Source organism: Marmota flaviventris, chromosome 2 (assembly GCF_047511675.1).
Source record: "Marmota flaviventris isolate mMarFla1 chromosome 2, mMarFla1.hap1, whole genome shotgun sequence".
NCBI lineage: Eukaryota > Metazoa > Chordata > Mammalia > Rodentia > Sciuridae > Marmota > Marmota flaviventris.
In genome coordinates this window covers 128831360-128855865 of record NC_092499.1, presented here as the reverse complement: position 1 = coordinate 128855865, position 24506 = coordinate 128831360, and positions in this window count along the sequence as shown.

Sequence of the window (24506 nt, the reverse complement as noted above, 5' to 3'; positions counted from 1 at the left end):
TAAGTCTATCCATTACACTAACCCTAACCATAACCCTAATGTTAATATGAGCCCTAACCTTAAACCTTAACCCAAACCAATCTCTAATCCATACTCTGACCCTAATAATAACCTAGCTCTATAAATAAACCTATCCCTCACACTGACCCTAGGTCAAAGCCTGACCTTAACACTAAACCGAACCCTAACCCTAGCCCTACCTGTAAACCTATAACTAAAATTAAACATAACACTAGCACTAGACCTAAACTTAAACCTATCCCTAACACTATCCCTAAACATATCCCTAGACCTTACATTATCCCTGGCCATAATCCTAGCCCTAACCCTAACACAAAACCTAGCCCTCATCCTGGCCCTAAACCTAGACTTAATCCTAACCTGAACCCTCACCCTAGCCCTATCCCTAAATATAACCCTCACCCTAGCACTGAACCTGGCTATATAACCCCATCCCTTCCCCTAAAACTAACCATAACCCTAGCCCTAACCATAGGCCTAACCCTAACAATAACCATAGTGCTAATCCTAGCCCTATTTGAATGCTAAACTTAACCCTAACCCTAACCCTAGCCCTAAGACTAACTCTAACTCACACCCTAGCCGTATTTCTATTTATAACCCTATTCGTTACCATAACCCTCAAAATAGCCCTAAACATAGCCGAACCCTAGCCATAGCTCTAACCCCAGATCTAAACAAAACTCTAAATCGAACCCTAATCTTAAACCTAAACCTCATTGTACAACTAGCTCTAACATTATTGCTAATCCTACAACTAGGTCTAACCTTAGCCCTAACACTAAAACAAAACTGAGCCGTTGATCTAACACTAAACCTTAATGTAAACCAAACCCTAACTCATAACTAGCCATAACCTGAGCTAGTGTTAGGTTTAGGGATAGGATTAAACCTAAACCTAAACTTATTGATAATCCTAGGCTTAATGCTAAACCTAAATCTAACTGGAAAACTAACCCTAGACCTAACCTTAAACCTCACACTTGCCATAGACCTAACCTAACCTAACTCAAACCCTAACCCTTACTATAAACCTAAACATAACCATAGCCCTAACTCTAAGCCTAAACATCAATCTAACATTAAACATAGCCCTAAATCTACATCTAATAGTATACATTACCCTAATCCTAACCCAATCCCTAATGATGTCATTAGCCCTAATCCTAACCCTAACACTATGAGTACTATAATCTTATCCCTAGAAGTAACCCTAAACCTAACCCTCTCCCTAGCCCTAACTCTAGCTCAAAACCTAACGCTTTTGCTAAACAAAATCCTAAACCTAACCCTAGTTTAACCCTAACCCTAATTCAATACCTATTCCTTACCATAAATCTAGCCCTAAACTTAGCTCTTATTCTATCCATTATACTAAACATAACCCTTACCCTAATGCAAACCCTAGGCCTAACCTTAACCCTATCACTAACCCTAACCCTATCAATTACCCTAAACCTAATGTAAACTCTAAACCAAAACCTATCATTACCCTAACCAACACTCTAGTGCTAATTCAAGCCCTAACCCTAAACTCTAACCTCAAACAAACTGTAACACTGACTCTGACCCTAATAAATCTCCTAACTCTAAAGCTGACTTTTACAATAAACCTAACCTTTAAAACTAGACCTAGCCATAACTCTAATTCTAAAACTATCCCCAACCGTAAGCTTAGACTTGACATTAGCCATAGCCCTAATTCTAGCCCTAAACCTAACACAAATCCAGCCCTTATCCTAGCCCTAAACCTAGACTTAATCCTATCCCTAAACCTAACATTAGGCCTAACCCAAAAACTAACCCTAGACCTAATCTTAGCACTAATTTATTCCTATTCCTAACCCTAGCACTAACCCTAGCCCTAAAACTAAATCTAACTCTCATCCTATCTTCATCCCTAGTTCTAACCCCATCCCTTACCGGAACCCTAATCCTAGCCCTAACCCTAGCCATAACCCTACGCCTATCATTAGTTCTAGCCCTAACCTAGATCTAAATTTAAATCTAAATCAAACCCTAAGCCTAAGTCTAACCCTAACCCTAACCCTAATTCTAAATCTAACTTTAAAACTAGCCCTAAAACAAAACCGAGCCATAGCCCTAACCCTAACCCTTAAGCTAAACCAAACCCTAAACATAATCCTACCCATAGCGTTAATTCTAGTTTTAATCTGAAAACTAGAACACTGACCATGACTCTGACCATAATACTAACCCTAGTCTAAACATCACCCTAACCCTAACCCTAAACGTAACACTAGATCTACCAATAACCCTAACCCTAAATTTAACCCTAATTGTAACCCTGGTATTACATTAGCCTTAAACCAAACCCTACCACTAAGTTAACCCCAAACCTAGCCCAAATCCAAGCCCTATCCCGAGTTTTACCCTAAACCTAATCCTAAACCTAGCCCTAATAAAAATCATAACCCTAGCCCTAACCCTATCTCTAACTCTATCCATTGCCATAACCATAACCCTAGGAGTTAACCTAACCCTATCCCTAATTCTAAACCTATGCATTATTCTAAATCAAATCTAAACCCTAAACCTCACCCTATCATTACACTAACACTAACCATAACACTAATTTGAGCCCTAACTTTAAACCTTAACCTATCCCAAACTTCTAACCCAGAACTTGACCCTAATAATACCCCTAAACCTGACCCTAACCCTAAACCTAAACCTTACATTACATGTAGCCATAAATCTAACTCTAAAAGTATCTTTAACCATAACCCTATATCGGATATTAGCTCTAGCTCTAATCCTAGCCCTAACACTAAAATAAACCATAGCCCTCATCCTAGCCCCAAACCTAGCCTTAATCATAACCCTAACCCTAATCATAGCCGTAACCCTAATTCTAACCCTCACCCTATCACTAAACCTAGCTATAATGCCATTCATTGTCATAAACTTAACTGTAACCATAACCCAAGTGCTAGGCCTAAGGTGAACACTAACCCTAGCCCTAATTCTAGCCCTAATTTAACCCTATCCCTAACCCTAAACTTAACCCTAGCCCTAAGACTAACTCTAACTCTCAAAGTAGCCCTATTCCTACTTCTAACCCTATCCATTACCGTAATCCTAACCCTAGCCCTAACCCCAGCCCTAAACCTAGCCATAACCATTGTCTAATCTTTATTCCTAGTCCTAACCCTAGATCTAACTCTAACTCTAACCCTAACCCTAAGTCTAAGCCTAACACTAACACTAGCCTTAGCCCTAATACTAATCATAAAACTAGCACTAACCCTAACCATTGCAGTAAAACAAACCCAAGCAATAGCCCTAAACCTAAACCTTAACCTAAACCAAACCTTAACACTGCACCTAGTCCTAACCCTAGCCCTAATTTGAAACCTAATCTTAATGTTAATACTAACCCTAACTCTGGCTCATATCCTAACACTCACCCTAGCTCTAAACACCACACTAACCCTAAACCGAACCCTTACAATAACCCTAGCCTTAATTCGAGTCCTAACCCTAACCCTAAAAGTAAACCTGACCCTGACTTTAACCTAACACTAACACAGCTCTAAATTTCAACCTAACCTTAAACCTAATTGTAGCACTAGAGGTTTAACCCCTAACCATCACCCTAAAACTAACCCTAAAACCATAGTTCTTACATTAGTCATTGCTCTAACCCTAGCCTTAACCCTAACACAAAAACTAGCCCTAATCTGAACCCTAAACCTAGCTTTAATCCTAAACCTAGCCCTAATCCTAGATCTAACCCTATCACTTACCCTATGCCAAATGCTAAACCTAATGCTATTCCTAATTGTAATCCTAAACCTAATCCTTAACCTAACACAAAACCCTAACACTACTAATAGGATTAGGGTTTGAGTTAGGTTAATGATTAGGATTAGGATTAGGTTAGACCTAATCATTACCTAACCCAAACCCTAACCCTAGTCCTCATTCTAGATCTAACCATAAACCAAACCCTAACCCTAACCCTGACCATTATTCTGACCCTAACATTAATCATAGGTCTAACCCTAAAACAAATCCTAACACTAGCTCTGCTGGTAAACTTATACCAAAACCTAACCCTAACACTAGCCCTAGACCTAAACCTAATCCTAATCTTTTCATAACACTAGCCCTAGACCTAAAGAAAAACGTAGCTTTAGTCCTAAAATAACACAGCCTAAAGCCAAAAACTAACCTTTCCCCTAATCTTAACCCTGGTCCTAATTCTGGCTTTCACATTAACCATAACCCTAAACCGAACACTGAACCTGACACTAACACTAACCCTAGCTCTAAACATCACCCTAAACCTAAACCTAACCCTAAAACTATACTTAGCTCTAACATTAACCCTAAAACTTGCCCTAATCATAACAAAAGTTCTTACATTTGCCATAGCACTAACCTATTGCAAAACCTAGCCCTAACCCAAGCCCTATCCTAGCTTTAACCCTAAAGCTAACCATAACCCTACCCTTAGCACTAACCCTAAACCTAGGCCTACCACTAGACCTAATCCTAAGCATAACACTAACCCTGTCACTAGCTCTAACCCTATCCATTACCCTAATAATATCCATAACACTTCTGAGACCCCTAGGGTGAACCCTAATCCTATCTTTAATGGTAACCCTATCCATTACCCTACACCTAACCTGAACTCTAATCCTAAAACTATCATTAACCTATTCCTAACCATAACTCGAGCCTTAACCCTTAACCTTAATCTAATAAAAATCCTAATACTGACCCTGACCCTAATAATACCCATAGCTCTAAACCTGACCATAACAAGAAACTTTACCCTCACAATAGACCTAACCCTAAAACTCTCTCTAACTGTAACCTTAGACCTGTCATTAGCCCTAGCTCTAATCCTAATCCTAATCTTAACACAATATTTACCCGCATTCTAGACATAAACCTCACCTTAATCATAAACCTATCACTATCCATAACCCTAAGTCTAATCCTCACCCTAGCCCTAAAAGTAGCTATAATCCCATCCCTTCACCTAAACCTAACCCTAATCCTAACCCTAACACTAACCCTAGCCCTAAATCTAGGCCTAGCACTAACACTAACCCTAGTCCTAATCCCAGCCCTAATTTAGCTCTATCCCTAACCAAAATCTAACCCTCGTTCTAAGACTAACTCAAAATTTCTCCCTAACCTTATACCTAGTTCTAAACCTATCCCTTACCATCACCCTATACCTAGCCCTAAACTTAGCCCTAATCCTAGCCCTATCCTTACCCCTAGCTCAAAGCCTAGATCTAAACATAACTCTAAAAATAACCCTAAACCTAAGCCTAAACCTCACACTAACACTAGCCCTAATCCTAACATTAATCCTAAAACTAGCTCTAACTCTACCCCTAGCCCTAAAACAAAACCAAATCATAACCCTAACCCTAACACTTAACCTAAACCAAACCTTAACTCTACACCTAGCCCTAATCCTATCTTTATTCTAGTTCTAACACTAACCTGAAAACTAATCTGGATTCCGACTCTGACCCTAACATTTAACCTAGCTCTAAACATCATCATAACCATAAACAAAACTGTAACACAAGACATAGCCCTAACCCTGACCCTATCACTAGCTCTAATCATTTCACTACTTTGTACATTAGCCGTAGCCTTAACCCTAGCGCTAACCTAATACAAAGCCTAGCCTTAATAGGTCCTAAACCTAGTTTTTTTTTTTTTTTTTTTTTTTTTTTTTAATATTTATTTTTCATTTTTCGGTGGATACATCTTTATTTTATTGGTATATGGTGCTGAGGATTGAACACAGTGCTCTGAGCATTCCAGGTGAGAAGGCTACTTTTTGAGCCACATCCCCAGCCACTAAAACTAGCTTTAACCCTAAACGTAAATCAAAACCTAACCCAAACAAAAGCCCTAATCCTATACATAACCCTACCCCTAATCTTAGGTCTAACCCTATCCATTACCCTAATGATAACCTTTATGATAACCCTAGGCCGAAGCCTAACCCTATCCATTACACTAAATCACACCTAATCCCTAAACCTAACCATTTCATTACCTTAACCCTAAATCCTAATGATAATTCAAGTCCTAAACCTAAACCCTAACTTAACCCAAACCCTCACCTTGATCCTGACCCTAATAATAACCCTAGCTATAAAACTGACCCTTAGTATAAACCTAACCCCTACACTGGACCAAGTCATAAACTAACACTAAATCTATCCCTAAATATAACCCTAGACATGACATTATCCCGAGTCCTAATATTAGCCCTAACCCTAACACAAACATTAGTCCTCATCCTAGCCCTAAACCTACCTTTAATCATAACACTAAACCTAACCCTAGCCCTAACCCTAATACTAACACTTGCCCTAGCCCTCAACCTAGCTATAACCCAATACCTTACCCTAAATGTAATACTAACTCTAACCATAACACAAGACCTAAACCTAACACTAACACTAGCCCCAATTTAGCCCTATCCCTAACCCTAGCCCTAACCATAGATCAAAACCTAACTCTAAATCTAACCCTAACCCAAAGCCTAAGCCAAACCATTATAAATATTTAGACTCTGTGTCCACAGATGTTGGCTTCAATTATTATTTAGAATATAGTCATTAGTTTCATAAAAGGCATACCATTTCTGGTGGTGTATAGTGAACTGAGGGTCAGGGGTAGGATGCTATGTTATGGGGGAAAGGAATGAGGGTATGTGATTAATCTAACTTAGCAACTTTGGAGGAGAACTCCAATGAATAGATAGGGGAAATTTATGGAAGAAGTTATAAATTCAAACTCCTTATCTGTATTCATAAAATTAGTCTATGTATAAATAGTAAAAGTTAGGAGGCTGAAAGTGAGATAGAGGGAGAAAGAAAAAAGAAGAAAAAATAACAAGGAATGAGCAATCTATTCAATGAAATAATACGAGAAAACTTCCCAGACTTGAAGAATGAGACAGAATCCCAAATCCTAGAAGCCTACAGGATGCCAAATGTGCAAAATCATAAGAGATCCACACCTAGACACATTATAATGAAGATGCCCAACATACAGAATAAGGAGAGAATTTTAAAAGCTACAAGAGAAAAGAAGCAGATTACATTTAGGGGTAAGCCAATCAGGATAACAGCTGAACTTTCAACACAGACTCTGAAAGCTAGAAGATCCTGGAATAACATATTTCAAACACTGAAAGAAAATGGGTTCCAACCAAGAATTGTGTATCCAGCGAAATTAAGCTTCAGGATGGAAGATGAAATTAAAACCTTCCATGATAAACAAAAGTTAAAAGAATTTGCAGCTAGAAAACCATCTCTTCAAAACATCCTCGGCAAAACATTACAGGAAGAGGAAATGGAAAGTAACAAAGGAAACCAACAGTGGGAGGTAGGACAGTAAAGGGGGGGAAATAATCAAAGAGGAAAACAAACCATGTTTAGTAACATAAATAAACAAATATGGCTGGAATTACAACCCATATCTCAATAATAACCCTAAATGTTAATGGCTTAAACTCACCAATTAAGAGACACAGGCTAGTAGAATGGATCACAAAACAAGACCCAACAATATGCTGCCTACAGGAGACACATTTGATAGGAAAAGACATACATAGGCTGAAGGTGAAAGGTTGGGAAAAATCATATCACTCATATGGACTTTGGAAACAAGCAGGAGTGTCCATACTCATATCAAATAAAATAGATTTCAAGCCCAAGTTAGTCAAAAGGGATAAAGAGGGACACTACATACTGCTCAAGGGAACCATACACCAACAAGACATAACAATCATAAATATATATGCCCCAAACAATGGTGCAGCTATGTTCATCAAACAAACTCTTCTCAAGTTCAAGAGTCTAATAGACCACCATACAATAATCATGGGAGACTTCAACACACCTCTCTCACCAATGGACAGATCTTCCCAACAAAAGTTGAATAAGGAAACTATAGAACTCAATAACACAATTAATAACCTAGATTTAATTGACATATATAGAATATACTACCCAACATCAAGCAGTTACACTTTTTTTTCTCAGCAGCACATGGATCCTTCTCAAAAATAGATCATGTATTATGTCACAGGGCAACTCTTAGACAATATAAAGGAGTAGAGATAATACCATGCATCTTAACTGATCATAATGGAATGAAACTGAAAATCAATGATAAAAGAAGGAAGGAAAAAGCATACATCACTTGGAGAATGAACAATAGGTTACTGAATGATCAATGGGTTATAGAAGACATCAAGGAGGACATTAAAAAATTCTTAGAGATAAATGAAAACACAGACACAACATATCGGAATCTATGGGACACATTGAAAGCAGTTCTAAGACGAAAATTCATTGCGTGGAGTTCATTCCTTAAAAAAAAGAAAAAAAAAACAACAAATAAATGATCTCATACTTCATCTCAAAATCCTAGAAAAAGAAGAGCAAAATAACAGCAAAAGAAGTAGAAGGCAAGAAAAAATGAAAATCAGAGCTGAAATTAATGAAATCGAAACAAAAGAAACAATTGAAAAAATTGACAAAACTAAAAGTTGGTTCTTTGAAAAAAATAAACAAAATCGACAGACCCTTAGCCATGCTAGCAAAGAGAAGAAGAGAGAGAACTCAAATTACTAGCATACGGGATGAAAAAGGCAATATCACAACAGACACTTCAGAAATACAGAAGATAATCAAAAATTATTTTGAATCCTTATACTCCAATAAATTAGAAGATAGTGAAGGCATAGATAAATTTCTTAAGTCATATGATCTGCCCAGATTGAGTCAGGAAGATATAGACAACCTAAACAGACCAATATCAATTGAGGAAATAGAAGAAACCATCAAAAGACTACCAACTAAGAAAAGCCCAGGACCGGATGGGTATACAGCAGAGTTTTACAAAACCTTTAAAGAGGAACTAATACCAATAATTTTCAAGCTACTTCAGGAAATAGAAAAAGAGGGAGAACTTCCAATTTCATTCTACGAGGCCAACATCACCCTGATACCTAAACCAGACAAAGACACTTCAAAGAAAGAAAACTACAGACCAATATCTCTAATGAACCTAGATGCAAAAATCCTCAATAAAATTCTGGCCACTCGGATACAAAAACATATCAAAAAAATTGTGCACCATGATCAAGTAGGATTCATCCCTGGAATGCAAGGCTGGTTCAATATACGGAAATCAATAAATGTTATTCACCACATCAATAGAGTTAAAAATAAGAACCATATGATCATCTCAATAGATGCGGAAAAAGCATTCGACAAAGTACAGCATCCCTTTATGTTCAAAACTCTAGAAAAACTGGGGATAACAGGAACATACTTCAATATTGTAAAAGCAATCTATGCTAAGCCTCAGGCTAGCATCATTCTGAATGGATAAAAATTGAAGGCATTCCCTCTAAAATCTGGAACAAGACAGGGATGCCCTCTCTCTCCACTTCTGTTCAACATAGTTCCCGAACCACTGGCCAGAGCAATTAGACAGATGAAAGAAATTAAAGGCATAAAAATAGGAAAAGAAAAACTTAAATTATCACTATTTGCAGGTGACATGATTCTATAGCTAGAAGACCCAAAAGGGTCTACAAAGAAACTATTAGAGCTAATAAATGAATTCAGCAAAGTGGCAGGATATAAAATCAACACGCATAAATCTAAGGCATTCCTGTATATCAGCGACAAATCCTCTGAAATGGAAATGAGGACAACCACTCCATTCACAATATCTTCAAAAAAATAAAATAAAATACTTGGGAATCAACCTAACAAAAGAGGTGAAAGACTTATACAATGAAAACTACAGAACCCTAAAGAGAGAAATAGAAGAAGATCTTAGAAGATGGAAAAATATACCCTGTTCATGGATAGGCAGAACTAACATCATCAAAATGGCGATATTACCAAAAGTTCTCTATAGGTTTAATGCAATGCCAATCAAAATCCCAACAGCATTTCTTGTAGAAATAGAGAGAGCAATCATGAAATTCATATGGAAAAATAAAAGACCCAGAATAGCAAAAACAATGCTAAGCAAGAAGTGTGAATCAGGTGGTATAGCGATACCAGACTTCAAATTATACTACAGAGCAATAGTAACAAAAACAGCATGGTACTGGTACCAAAACAGGAGGGTGGACCAATGGTACAGAATAGAGGACACAGAAACCAATCCACAAAACTACAACTATCTTATATTTGATAAAGGGGCTAAAAGCATGCAATGGAGGAAGGATAGCATCTTCAACAAATGGTGCTGGGAAAACTGGAAATCCATATGCAACAAAAAGAAACTGAATCCCTTTCTCTCGCCATGCACAAAAGTTAATTCAAAATGGATCAAGGAGCTTGATATCAAATCAGAGACACATCGTCTGATAGAAGAAAAAGTTGGCTACGATCTACATACTGTGGGGTCGGGCTCCAAATTCCTCAATAGGACACCCATAGCACAAAAGTTAATAACTAGAATCAACAAATGGGACTTACTCAAACTAAAAAGTTTTTTCTCAGCAAAAGAAACAATAAGAGAGGTAAATAGGGAGCCTACATCCTGGGAACAAATCTTTATTCCTCACACTTCAGATAGAGCCCCAATATCCAGAGAGTATACAAAGAACTCCAAAAATTAGACAATAATATAACAAACAACCCAATCAACAAATGGGCCAAGGACCTGAACAGACACTTCTCAGAGGAGGACATACAATCAATCAACAAGTACATGAAAAAATGCTCACCATCTCTAGCAGTCAGAGAAATGCAAATCAAAACCACCCTAAGATACCATCTCACTCCAGTAAGATTGGCAGCCATTATGAAGTCAAACAACAACAAGTGCTGGTGAGGATGTGGGGAAAAGGGTACACTTGTACATTGCTGGTTGGACTGCAAATTGGTGCAGCCAATTTGGAAAGCAGTATGGAGATTTCTTGGAAAGCTGGGAATGGAACCACCATTTGACCCAGCTATTCCTCTTCTCGGTCTATGTCCTAAAGACCTAAAAAGCGCATGCTACAGGGACACTGCTACATCGATGTTCATAGCAGCACAATTCACAATAGCAAGACTGTGGAACCAACCTAGATGCCCTTCAATAGACGAATGGATAAAAAAATGTGGCATTTATACACAATGCAGTATTACTCTGCATTAAAAAATGACAAAATCATAGAATTTGCAGGCAAATGGATGGTATTAGAGCAGATTATGCTAAGTGAAGCTAGCCAATCCCTAAAAAACAAATGCCAAATGTCTTCTTTGATATAAGGAGAGTAACTAAGAACAGAGTAGGGTCGAAGAGCATGAGAAGAAGATTAACATTATACAGGGATGAGAGGTGGGAGGGAAAGGGAGAGAGAAGGAAAATTGCATGGAAATGGAAGGAGACCCTCAGGGTTATACAAAAGTACATACATAGGAAGTGAGGGGAAAGGGGAAAATAATACAAGGGGGAAAAATGAATGACAGTAGAGGGGGTAGAGAAAGAAGAGGGAAGGGGAGGGGAGGGGAGGGGGGATAGTAGAGGATAGGAAAGGCAGCAGAACACAACAGACACTACTATGGCAATATGTAAATCAATGGATGTGTAATTGATGTGATTCTGCAATATGTATATGGGGTAAAAATGGGAGTTCATAACCCACTTGAATCAAAGTGTGAAATATGATATATCAAGAACTATGTAATGTTTTGAACAACCAACAATAAAAAATTTAAAAAAAGAAAGAAAGAAATGGAGAAAGAAAATAAGAGCAAATAAAGAGGTGGTGAGGTGGGGCCTATACAATTCCTCTGTATTATACTATTCTAGTGATTCAGTTCTTAAATTCCAATTTCATGGAAAGTACTTGGTTTCACATATGTTGAGGTTGTGAGGACCAGAGGGGAAGGGTAGAAGAGAATGGATGCTAAGAGCAAGAAAAGAAAAGTAAGAAAGAAAAAAGTCTTTCAGGACTCTGTTTTCATTTATTGCAGTAGGTGGAGTTGTCTATTCCTAGCTTAAGTCTCTGTGCTCAGGGTGGTGGAGGTAGCCAGGGTGAGAGGGCTTGAGCTTCTACCTGAGCCTTCCTACTCTTAGTCTCTGAATTGGAAACCAGGTGCCTGTACAGTTGCTGTTCCACATTGATAGCTACACCCTCCAAAAGCTTGTGAGAAAAATCTTGAGTTATCACAGCTGGAGGTAGGGAATTGGAAATGGATTACCTGATAAGTAAACCCATGCAAAACCGAGCTGGTAGCCATGCCCACTGACAGATAATGAGTAAGGACTTTCAAGATGGATTCCATCTATTACCCATGTATGGTGTTTTGTGAGATGGGTGGTTCTAGAGTGACCTTGTGCTGTGTCCAGAGCTCCGTCTGTTGACTCTCAAACTAAGACTCTGTGTTCTGTGCTTCCTTCCATCTGCACAGAGAGCACCCATGTGGCTGACACTGCTGTCAGCACCCAGAGAAACTGCACAGCCGAGCCTTCCATTTGAGCTGAGAGCACCCATGTGGCACAAGTTTTCTTAAAATTTCTATGATACTGGGCAGGATTCGCCTTACTATGCTTCACAGGTTTGGCCTTCTCGGTTCAATGGTTCGCTGTCAGGAACAGTCTGTATTTTAAGGTTTCCCTTCATTATGGCTAATTGATATGAATGAAAATTGAGCTGGAAATCAAACAGCGTTGGCAGGTGGGGCTTAAAACTTCACAAAATCAGTTCTCAGTGGGCACTCTCTGGTTTCTTTCTTTTGAAGGTAGGCTAAAGATGAAGCATGCAAAAGAAACTGTATCCGAGAGCCCTTAAGGAGAAAACAGAGAAATATGTATGTACTGAAATAAGTCTCCCATCAATTTGAGCAGATTTCTTTGGTACTGTGCAGTTTTCATCTGTTAGCTTGCTCCACTAAGCTCCCCAAGGTTGGCACTTCTAGTCAGTGGTTCTCTAAACAGGTAAGTGTTAGTGTTACAATTAGGGTTCAGGCTAGCTTTAGAGCTAGTGTTAGAGTTAGAGTTTGTTTTGTTCAAATTTCTTTGATACTGGGAAGATTTATCTTTTACCTAGCCTTCTATGTTCCCCAGTTTGGGGCCTTCTTGGTACAATGGTTCGTTGTTGGGAATAGTTTGTTTTTAATGTCTCACTTCATTTTGACCTATATGGGTAAATGAAAATGGAGCTAGAAATCAGAGGGTTGGTGCTACCTCGTTGAAACTTCACATACTCAATCAGTTGTCTGTGGGCAATCTCTGGTTTCTTCCTTGTAAAAGTTGCCATATGCTGAAGCATGCCAAACAACTTTATCCAAGAGCACTTTAGGAGAAAACAGGGCAATATGCATGTACTGAAATACCTCCCCCAATTATTTGGTCAGAATTCTTTGATACTGTGCAGGATTCATCTGTAAGCTTGGCCCATTAGTCTCCCCAAGTTTAAAACTTTTATGATCAAAGGTTCTCTTAACAGGTTAGGCTTAGTGTTATGGTTAGAATTAGGGCAAGTTTTAGAACTAGTGTTAGGGTTAGAGTTAGTTCTTATAAACGTTTTGGATACTAGGCAGGATTTGTCTTTTTCCTATTCTTAGTATTCTCCCCATGTTTGGGCTTCCGAGGTAAAAGGTTTTGCTCTCAGGAGCAATTTTAATTTTCATGTTTCACTTCATTTGCCCTATAGTGGTGAATGGAAATGGAGCTGGTCTCAAACAGGGTTTCTGCTAGCTGGTTGAAACTTCACACACTCAATCAAATCTCAGTGCACATTCTCTCATTTGTTTCTTGTGGTAGTAGCCAAAAGCTGAATTAGAAAGAAAAGCTTTATCTGTGAGCACTTTAGGAGCAAGCTTCAATATTTTTTTGCATGAATTACTTTGATATTGTACAGGATTCATCCTTTTCCTAGTCTTAGTAGGATCACAAAGTTTGGGTTTTCAAGGTTTGCCAGTTCACTGTCAGGAAAAGTTGGAATTTTTAGTTTTCACTTTATTATGGCCTATAGACGTGAATGAAAATGGAGCTGGAAATCAAACAGAGTTACTACTAACTGCTTGAAACTTCACAAACTCAATCAGCTCTCTGTGAGCACTCCCTGGTTGTTCTTTGTGAAAATACCTTAAACTGAAGCATGAAAAAATAATTTATCCAAGAGCACATTAGGGGAAAACAGGGAAATATGCACTTAATGAAATACCTCCCCCAATTATTTGGTCAGATTTCCTTGATACTGCACAGGATTCATCTGTTAGCTTGCCCCACTGGGCTCCTTTATTTGGGGACTACTATGATCAATGGTTTTCTAAACAGGTTAGGTTAGATTTAGTATTAGGTTAGGGCAAGGTTTGAATATAGTGTTTTGTTAAATTTAGTTTTTTTTTTTTTTTTTTCTTTTCAAAATTCATTGATACTGGGCATAATTCAACTTTTACCTAGCATTACTATATTCTCTAGGTTTGGGCCTCTTGGGTCAAGGGTTTGCTCTCCTGAACAGTTTGTATTTTAAGTTTTTGTTTCATTTTGACCTATGTGTGTAAATGGAAATGGAGCAGAAAATCCAACAGGGCTGGTGCTAGCTACTTCAAACCTCACACACTCAATCAGTTTTCTATGGGCATTCTATGGTTTATTCCTTGTTAAAGTAGCCCTAAGCTGAAGCATGCAAAGCAACTTTATGTGAGAGCACTTTAGGATAAAACAGGGAAATATGAATGTACTGAACTACCTCCCCAATTATTTGGTCAGATTTCTTTGATATTGTGAAAGATTCATCTGTTAGCCTACCCAACTTGGCTCCCCAATGTGGGACTTCTAGGATCAAAGGGATTCTAAACAGGTTATGGTTACTGTTAGGGTTAATGCTAGGACTAGCATTAGACCTGGTGTTAAGGTAAGAGTTAGTTTTGTTTTCAAAGTTTTCTATGATACTGTGCAGGATTCATGTTTTTTTTTTTTTTTCCTATTTTGACTATACTCCAACTCTTTGGGCCTCCTACGTAAAAGGTTTTGCCTTCAGGAACAGTTTCAATTTTCATGTTTCTCTTTCTTTTGTCCTATAGGTGTGAATGGAAATGAAGCTGGTAATCGAACAGGGTTTGGGCTAGCTGCTTGAAACTTCACACACTCAATCAATTTTTAGTAAGCATAATCTGGTGTTTGCCATGGAAGCAGCCCTAAGATGAAGTAGAATGTAACAGCTTTATCTCTGAGTGCTTTAGGAGCAAGCAGAATACCCATGTCCTGAACTTCAATTTTTTTTTTTTTTTGGTTGGATTAATTTGATACTGTACAGGATTTATTCTTGATCTAGCCTTAGTAGGCTGCCCACGTTTGGGCCTTCAGGTTCAATGGTCCAGTGTCAAGAACAGTTTGAATTTTTATGTTTCACTTCATTATGGCCTATAGGTGTGAATGCAATGGAGCTACAAATCAAACATTGTTGGTGCTAGCTGCATGAAACTTCACACACTCAATCACCTCTCTGTGGGAACTGTTTCGTTTTTCTTTGTGAAAGTACCTTAAGCTGAAGCATGAAAAACAATTTATCAATTAGCACTTTAATTTAAAAAAAGGGAAATATGAATGTACTGAAATACCACCCCCGATTTTTAATCAAATCTCTTTCATACTGCACAATATTCATCTGTTAAGTTGCACCACTAGGCTCCCCAATTTGGCACTTCTATGATCATAGGTACTCTAAACAGGTTAGAATTAGGTTAGGATTGGGTTACATCTAGTGTTAGAGTTAGAGTGAGTTTTGTTCAAATTCATTTGATACTTGACATAATTCGTCTTTTACCTAGCCTTACTATTTTCACCACGTTTGGGCCTTATCCCTATCCGGATCAGTTTGTATTTTAAGGTTTCCTTCATTTTGACCTATATGGGTAAATGTAAATGGAACTTGAAATCAAAGAGGGTTGGTGCTCACTGCTTAAAACTGCACATACTCCATCAGTTCTATGTGGGCACTCTGATTTCTTCCTTGTGAACATTTCCCAAATCTGAAGCATGCAAAAACATCTTTATCTGAAAGTACTGTAGGAGACAACAGGGAAATATATATGTACTGAACAACCTCCCCAAATTATTTGGTCAGATTTCTTTTATACTGCACAAGATTCATCTGTTAGGTTTCCCCACTAGGCTCTCTTAGTTTAGGAGTTCTATGAAAAAAGGTTCTCTAAACAGATTAGGGTTAGGTTTATGGTTAGGGTAAGGGCTAGGTTTAAACCTAGTGTTAGGGTTACACTCAGTTTTTTTTTCATATATCTTTGATACTGGGCAGGATTCATCTTTTACCTGTCCTCACAATGTTCCCTGCTTTGGGCCTTCTTGCTTCAATGGTTTGCTGTCAGGAACAGTTTGTATTTTAAGGTTTCACTTTATTTTGAACTATTTTGTTGAAGAGAAATGGAGCACGAAATCAAACAGGGTTGGTGCTAGCTGCTCGAAACTTCACACACTCAATCAGTTCTCTGTGGGCACTCTCTGGTTTGTTCCTTATGAAATTAGTAATAAGCTGAAGCATGCAATACAAATTTATCTGAGAACACTTTAGGAGAAAACAGGGAAATATACATGTACTGAAATAGCTCCCCCATTTTTCTTGTCAGATTTCTTTGAAACTGCCCATGATTCATCTAAGCTTGCTCCACTAGACTCCCCAATTTTGAAACTTCTATGATCAATGTTTCTCTAAACATATTAGGTTTAGGGTTAGACTTAGTGTTAGGACTAGTTTTATACCAGGTATTAGGGTTAGAGTTAGTTTTTTTTTTTTTTTTTTTTTTTTTTAATTTCTATGATACTGGCAGGTTTCACTTTTTTCCTATTTTGACTATACTCCAAATGTTTGGGCCTCCTTTCTCTCAGGAACAGTTTCAATTTTTATGTTTCTCTTCATTTTGCCCTATAGGGGTGAATGGAAATGAAGCTGGAAATCAAACAGGGTTTGTGCTAGCTGCTTGAAACTTCACATACTCAATCAGTTCTCAGTGAACATTCTCTGATTTGTTTCCTGTGAAGTATCCCTTAGCTGAAGTAGAAAGAAACATCTTTATCTCTGAGTGCTTTAGGAGCAAGCAAAATACACATGTACTGAAAGAGCTCTGATTTTTTTTTTGGTCAGATTACTTTGATACTGTACAGGATTCATCTTTGACCAACCTTAGTAGGCTTCTCAAGTTTTGGGCCTTCAAGGTTCAATGGTTCAGTGTCAGGAACAGTTTGAATTTTTAATTTTCACTACATTATGGCCTATAGGTGTGAATGGAAATGGAGCTGGCAATCAAATAGGGTTTGTGCTAGCTGCATGAAATTTCACACAATCAATTCGCTGTGGGCATGCTCTGGTTTGTTCCTTGTGAAAGTACCTTAAGCTGAAGCATGAAAAAGCAATTTATCCAGAGCACTTTAGGAGAAAACAGGGGAAATAGGCATGTACTAAAACACCTTCCCCAATTATTGGTCAGAATTTTTGATATTGGGCAGGATTCATCTGTTACATTGCCCTACTAGGCACCCCAAGTTTGGGACTTTTATGATCAAGCTCTATAAACAGGAAAGGCTTAGTTTTAGGATTAGGGTTACGGCTAGGTTTAGAAATAATATTCGGGTTAGAGTTAGTGTTGTTCAAACTTCTTTGATACCGTTCAGGATTCATTATTTACATAGCATTACCATGGTTCCCAGGTTGGGCCTTCTCAGTTCAAGGTTTGCAATCAGGAACAGTTTGTGTTTTAAGGTTTCACTTCATCTTGACTTCTATGGGTTAGGATGAGTGTTAGGGCTATGGCTCGGTTTTGTTTTAGGGCTAGGGCTAGTGTTAGGGCTAGATTTTGAATTAGGGTTAGGGTTAGGGCTAGTGTTAGGGTGAGGTGTAGGCTTAGGTTTATGGTTAGATATAGAGTTAGATTTAGATCCAGGGTTGGGGTTAGGGCTAGGGTTAGTGTTACAGTAAGGGATAGGGTTAGAACTAAGGAAATGACTAGGATGAGAGTTAGATATAGATATAGGACTAGGCTTAGGGTTAGGGTTAGGGTTAGAGCTAAAATAGGGCTAGAATTAGGGCTAAGGTTAGTGTTAGAGATAGGCCCAGGGGTAGGGCTAGATTTAGGGTTAGCATTAGGGTTAGGATTAAGTTTAGGGTAATGGGTGATATTATAGCTGGCTTTAGGGCTAGGGTGAGAGTTAGAATTAGGATTAGGGCTAGGGTTAGTGTTTAGGTTAGGATTAAGGATAAGTTTAGGGATAGGGTTTCTTTTAGGTTCAGTGCTAGAATTAGGCTAGGGCTAATGTCAAGTCTAGAATTATGATTAAAGATAGTTTTAGGGTTAGGTTATTGCTAGGTCTAGTGTCAGAGCTATGTTTAGGGTAAGGGTCAGAGTTAACATTTGGTTTAGGTCAAAGTTTAGGTTTAGGGTTTGAATTAGTGTTAGGTTTAGGCTTAGGGTTAGGGTGATGGATAGGATTAGGTTTAGGTTTCAGATAAGGTTTAGGGTAATGGATGGGTTAGGTTTAGCAATAGGGTTAAGGTTAGCATTAAGTTAGGGTTATGTTTAGTATAATGAATAGATTTAGAGCTAGGGTTAGGGCTAGGTTACGGTTTGGATTAAGTCTAAAATTACAGTTAGATTTAAGGATAGGGATAAGGTTTGGTTTACAGTAAGTGTTAGGTTTTTGGCTAGGGTTATGGTTAGGTTAGTGTAAGGGTTAGTGTTTGAGCTAGGGTAATGGCTTGGGCAAGGATTAGGTTTACATTCAGGTCTAGTGATATGTTTATGGTTAGGATTTGGTTTAGGGTTTGGGTTATGGCTAGAATTTTCATTACATTTATGGTTAGTTTTAGGTTAATGGATAATGTTAGATTTAGGGTTAGGGTTATGGTTAGGGTTAGGTTATGGCTTAGGGCTAATCTTAGGATTAGGTTTAGTGTAAGGCTTAATGTTTCTGCTAGGGTTAGGGCTATGATGAGGTTTAGGTTTATGGTTAGGTCTTGGGATACGTTTATGTTTAGGGTTAGGTTTAGTGTTAGGGATAGGGTTATAATTAGGGTTAGGGTTAGGGTTAGGGTAATTGACAGGTTTAAAACTAAAGTTTGAGCTAGGATTAAGGTTAGGATAAGAACTAGGGTTAGGGTTATGGTTTTGGATAGGGTAGGGTAATGTTTAGGTTAAGAGTTTGGCTTTGAGCTAGGGTTAGGTCTAAGGCAAGTGTTAGTGTTAGGGTTATGCTTAGGGATAAGTTTAGGCCTAGGATTATGGCTAGGTTTTGTGTTAGGTTTAGGGTAGGGTGAGGACTATGGTTAGGGTTAGGGCTACTGTTAGGGTTGAGATTAGGGTTAAAATAGGGTTAGGGCTATGTTTAGGGCTAGTATTAGGGTTAGAGTTATGGCTAGGTCTAGTATTAGGACTAGGTTTTGGGTTAGGGAGAGGTTTAGAGACAGGTTAATGTTAGGGTCAGGGTCAGTGTTCCGGAGAGGATTAGGGTTAGGGTTAGAGCCAGATTAGGACTAGTGTTAGGTCTAGAGGTAGGGTAAGTTTTTAGTTTAGGTTAAGGGTTATTGTTAGGGCTAGAGCTAGGATTTTGTTTAGGTCTAGGGCTAGAATTATAGCTATATTTAGGATTAGTTTTGGGTCTAGATCTAGTGTTATAGTCAGGTATAGAAATAGGCTTACCGGTAGGGCTAGTGTTATGGTTTGATTTAGGGTTAGGTTCCGATTTAGACCTAGAGTTATTGTTAGGATCAGAATAAGGATCAGGGTCAGCGTTAGAACTAGAATGAGGGCTAGGCTTAGGACTAGTAATACTGTTAGTGTTTAAGTTAGGCTAAGGATTAGGGTTAGGACTATGGTTAGCATTTGGTTTAGGGTTTGTCTTAGGGTAAGGGATAAGGTTAGAGCTAGGGATAAGGCTCAGGTTAGGGTTAGGGTTACGGGTAGTTAGGGTTTAGATTAGGGTCTCTGCTAGGGTTAGAACTAGAATTAGGGATAGGATTTGTGTTAGGGTTAGGGCTAGGTTTATGACAACGACTAATGTATGAACTATGGTTATGATTAGGGATAGTTTTAGGGTTACAGTTAAGGCTAGGTCTGGTGTTAGGGTTAATTTAGATGTCTAGAGCTAGGATTAGTGTTAGGATCAGTGTCAGGATCAGGGTTATTTTTAGAGTTAGGGTTAGGGCTAGATGTAGGTTTATGGTTTGGTTTAGGTTAAGGGTTAGGGTTACGCATATGGCTTGGTTTTGTTTTAAGGCTAGGGCTAGGGGTAATGCAAGTTTTAGGATTAGCATTATTGTTAGGGCCAGTGTTAGGTTTGGTTTAGGATTATGGTTATGGTTAAATTTAGAATTAGGTTTAAATTTAGAGTTAGGTTTAGATCCAGTGTTTGGCTAGGGCTAAGGATAGAACTAGGGCTAGGGCTAGGGCAATAGTTAGAGTTAGTCTTAAGGGTAAGTTTAGGGTTAGGATACGACTAAATTAGGGTTAGTGCTAGGCTTAGTGTTAGGGTTAGGACTACGGTTAGGGCAAGGGTTATGGTTATGTTTAAGATTATGGTTAGGTTTAGGGTTATGGTTAGGTTTAGGGTAAGGGATGGGGTTATAGGTAAGTTTAGGGCTAGGGTTAGAATTAGAGTTAAACCTCGGGTTATGGTTCAGTTTAGGATTAAGTCTAGGTTTAGGGCTAGGATTAGGGCTAGGGCTAATTTGAGGTGCAGTTTTACAGTTAAAGATAGTTTAGGGTTAGGTTAGATGTAGTGTAAGGATTAGGTTTAGGGTTAGGGTCTCGTTTAGAGCTAAGGGTATTGTTTGGGGCAGGGTTGTGGTTAGTGTTTGGGATGGGTTAAGGTTTAAATTTTGGGCTCGAATTAGCATAGGTTTATGATTAGGGTAATGATATAGTTAGGTCTAGGTTTCAAGTTAGGTTTAGGGTAATGGATAGAGTTAGGGTTAGGGATATGGTAAGGTTTAGTCCTAAGGTTAGCATTAGCATTAGTGTTATGGTTAGGGTAATGGATAGGGTTAGAGCTAGGGTTAGAGATAAGTTTATAGTTATTCTTAGTGCTAGGTTTACGTTATGGTTAGGGTTAGCATTAAAGCTCGGTTTAGGGCTCAGATTAGGCTAGGTTTTGGGTTAAGTTAGGGTTAAGGTTAGGGTTATGGCTAAAGTAAGTACCAGGGTTCCAATTAGGGCTAGTTTTATGGTTAGGATTAGGGTTAGGGCTAGGTCTAGTGTTATGTTTAGGGTTATGTTTAGGCTGATGCTTAAAGCTAGGGTTAGTGTTAGCATCAGAATCAAGGTTAGGGCTAGTTTTAGGGTTCTGCTTAAAATTAGAGTTAGGGCTAGGATTAGATCTAGGTGTAGCATTAGGGTTTGGTTTAGGTTAAGGGTTAGGTTTAGGGATATGGCTCAGTTTTGTATTGGGGCTAGGCCTAGAGTTAGGGCTATTTTTAGGAGTTGCATTAGGGTTAGGGTTAGGGTTAGGGTTAGGTTTAGGCTTAGGCTTTGCATTAGAGTTAGATTTAGAGTTAAGTTTAGATACAAGGTTAGGGCTAGGGCTAAGGAAATGGCTAGGGTTAGGCCTAGGATTAGAGCTAGGTTTAGAATTCCAGTAAGGGATAGGTTTAAAACTAGTTTTAGGGCTAGTGAGAGAGTTAGACTTAGTTTTAGGGCTAGGGTTAGGGTTAGGTTTAGGGATAGGGCTAAGTTAGGTCTAAGATTAGGGATAGGATTGGTTTTAAGTTAGGCCTAGGTTTAAGGTTAGGGTTATGATTAAGGCTATGTTTAGTGCTAACATGGGCTAGCATTTGTGTTCAGGTTAGGGCTAGGATTATATCTAGGGCTAATGTCAGGTCTAGGTTTATGGTTATGGATAGTTTTACAGTTAGGTTTTGGCTAGGTCTAATGTAAGGTTTAGGTTTAGGGTAAGGGTTAGATTAGAGGTAGGTGAATTATTAAGGTCAGGGTCATGGTTAGCGTTTCTTTTAGGTTTGAGTTTAGGGTTAGGGCTCAAATTAGCATTAGGGTTACAGTTAGCGTAATTATAGGGTTAGATTTGGGGTTCAGGTTAGGTTTAAGGTAATTGATAGGGTTGAGGTTAATGATAGGTTTAGGGTTAGGCCTAGGGGTAGCATTAGGGAAAGGGTTATGTTTAGGGTAATGGATAGAGTTAGAGTTAAGTTTAAGTCTAGTGTTATGGTTAGGATTAGGTCTTGAGATAGGTTTAGGCCTAGAATTAGCATTAGGGTATTGGTTATGATTAGGGTAATGTGTACAGTTAGAGCTAAGTTTATAGCTAGACTTATGGTTAGGATTATGCCTTGAGTTAGTGTTAGGGTATGGGTTAGAAGTAGGGTTAGAGTCAGTGTTATGTTTAGTGTAAGAGTTAGGTTCGGAGCTATGATTAGGTTTAGAGCAAGGGTTAGGTTCAGGGTTATGTTTAGGGATAGGATTATGGTAGGTTTAAGATTAGGGTTAGGGTTAGGGGAATGGTAATAATTAAGTTTAGTGTTAGGGTTAGTGTAATAAATACAGTTAGATGTAGGTTTAGGGTTAGGGACTGGGCTAGATTTAAGTTTAGGGATAGGGTTAGGTCTATGTTTATATTTAGGTTTATGGTAAATGTTAAGGTTTGATCTATGGTTAGGACTATAGTGTATATTAGTTTAGGGTTAGGTCTAGGGCTAGTTTTCTGTTTAGGGTTAGGATTATGGTTAGGGTTAAGGCTAGGGTTACAATTAGGGTTAGGGTTAGGCTAATGGGTAGGTTTAGAGCTAGGGTTAGGGCTAGGGTTAATGTTAGGTTTAGGACTAGGTTTAGGGTTACATTCAGGAATAGTTCTAGGTTTATGTTTATAGTAAGGGTAAGGTTTTGAGATAGGGTTAGGACTAAGGTGAGGGTTAGCTTTGGGTTAGGGCTATGGTTAGGGTTAGGGTTATGCTTAGGGCTACGTTAAGGCCTAGGATTAGCTCTATGTTTTGTGTTAGCTTTAGGCCTAGGGTTAAAGCTGTGGGTAACGTAAGGGTTAGGATTATGCGTAGGGATAGTTTTAGGGTTAGGGTTATTCCAAGATCTAATATTAGGTTTAGATTTTCAGTTAGTGTCAGGTTTAAAAGTAGGTTTACTGTTAAAGGTAGAGTCAGTGTCTGGGTTAGAGTTCAAGTTAGGGTTACAGCCAGAATTAGGGGTAGATTTAGGTGTAGGGGTAGGGTTAGTGTTTGTGTTAGGATAAGGGTTATTGTTAGGCCTAGGACTAGGTTTTTGTTTAGGTCTAAAGCAAGATATAAGGCTAGATTTAGGATTAGGTTTAGTTCCAGAGCTAGTGCTAGCTTTTAGTCTAATGTTAGGTTCAGATTTAGAACTAGGGTTTGTGTATGGGTCAGGATAAGGGTCAATGTTAGTGTTCAGGTTTGAGATAGGATTAGAGATAGAATGAGGGCTAGGATCAGAACTATTAATAAGGTTAGGATTTGGGTTAGCCTAAGGAGTATGCATAGGTCTAGGGATACCATTAGGGTTAGGGTTATTCATAGGGTAAGCAATAGCCTTAGAGCTAGTGTTAGGGCTAGAGTTTGGGTTAAGGTTAAATCTAGGTTTAGGGCTAAGATTAGGGCTAGTTTGGGGGTTAGGGTTTGGGCTAATGATAAGGAAATGGCTAATGTAAGAGCTAGGGTTACAATGAGGGTTTGTTTTAGGGTTAGGGTTAGGGGGAGGTCTACTGTTAGGGTTAGGTTTATGATTAGGATGATATTTAGAGCTAGGTTTAGTGTTAGGATATGAGTCAGCATCAGGATTATGGTTAGGACTCGAATTAGGAATATGTTTACATTTAGGTTTCAGTGTAAGGTTAGGTGGGTGTTTAGAGCTAGGGTGAGCATTAGGATATGAGTCAGGGCCAGGGTTAGATTTAAGGTTAGGGTTAGGACTCGAATTAAGGCTATGGTTAGGTCGAGGTTTAGTGTTAAGGTTTGGTTGAAGTTAAGGTTTACGATTAGGGCTATTGCTCAGTTTGTTTTACTGCTAGTGTTAGGGTTAGGGCTACTTTTACCATTAGCATTAAGGTTAGGGCTAGTTTTAGTGTTTGGCTTAGGCTTATGGTTAGGGTTAGATTTGAAGGTAGGGTTAGATATAGGGTTAGGGCTAGGACTAAGGATAGGGCAAGGGTTAGGACTAGGGTTAGGTTTATGGTAATGGATAGGCTTAGAACTAGGGATAGGGATAGTGTGAGAGTTAGAGTTAGATTTAGGGCTAGGGCTAGGGTTAAGTTTAGGCATAAGTTAGCGGTATGGCCAGTGTTAAGGTTTGCTCTAGCATTAGGGTCAGTTTTAGACCTAAGGTTTGTGTTAGGGTCAGAATAAGGGTCAGGGTTAGAGAAAGGGTTTGTGATAGGATTAGAGGTAGAATGAGGGCTAGGGTCAGGACTATTAATAAAGTTAGGATTTTGGTTAGCCTAAGGATTAGGGATAGGTCTAG